The 873-nt window shown below is 37.2% G+C and overlaps 1 non-coding gene across 1 annotated transcript; it reads left to right on the top strand.

The window, feature by feature from the left end:
* The first annotated feature begins 531 nt into the window (after positions 1 to 531).
* Positions 532 to 601, top strand: LOC111727244. The gene has a single exon (XR_002774842.1). It is a non-coding gene; the product is annotated as a small nucleolar RNA SNORD56 (small nucleolar RNA).
* Positions 602 to 873: the final 272 nt, after the last annotated feature.

Below are 873 nucleotides of genomic sequence, written 5' to 3'. Positions count from 1 at the left end.
GGGAAAATGAGCAATATTAAAATAATCAGTGCTTCTTTCTGGTCCCTCTCATGTTATTATTTGGTATCAGTCCAGTCTCCTTGCCTTGGCATAGCAATTTTAGAGACCAGAACTAGGAAAGCTCGGGATCTGATTCAGTCAGCTGCTCGTTGCTCCCCTGTGCTACCCTAGACTCTTCAACTAAACTTACAATTATCTGCAGAGAACCTGTTATCTGCCAAGTACCGTGTTAGGTGCAATAGGAAATCTGAAGTTGTATGCCATTTTACTTTTAAGCTTACAGTTTTGAAGTATCTTATTAGGGACGAAATAAGAATTGGGGAACAAAATAGTGCTTAATCTAAAGTCAAGGGGCTCCATAGATTAGTGGCTTTCAGGTTTTTCAATATAAATAATATTTTTTTTAGCACAAGTGCATGTGTATGTGTGTGTGTGTGCACATCTGGAAATAATATAATATTTGCCATCACTGTGTTTAATGAACTCTATTTTCTATTTATTGCCACCCTATATTATTACATCAAAAATACATTACAATGATGGCAATATCTTCCATCAACAGCAGTTTACTATTAAATTTTGATACTTTGGGTCTGAGTGAGGGAAGGGAAAACAAAGAAAAGAAAAATACATATGCTGGTCACAATCCACCAAATTGATTCCATGAAAGTATTACAGGGTTCCGGACCCAGAGTTTGAAAACTACCTATCGGCAGTAAGTTCTGAGGACTTCTTAAAACTCCCTGTAAATTCCTTGGAAAACCTGGAGCTTGAAAGTAGCATTCAAAATAGTGAGGCGCTTTCCACATGGGAAAGATGACCAGATGAAATTAATTGGATAGATTCCCCTGAAGTTTAGAGCTATTGCGTATG

The sequence above is a fragment of the Otolemur garnettii genome, unplaced genomic scaffold (genome assembly GCF_000181295.1).
Source record: "Otolemur garnettii isolate 467f Iridium unplaced genomic scaffold, OtoGar3 scaffold00098, whole genome shotgun sequence".
In the NCBI taxonomy this organism is placed as follows: domain Eukaryota; kingdom Metazoa; phylum Chordata; class Mammalia; order Primates; family Galagidae; genus Otolemur; species Otolemur garnettii.
This window is presented reverse-complemented; position numbering and strand designations above follow the sequence as displayed.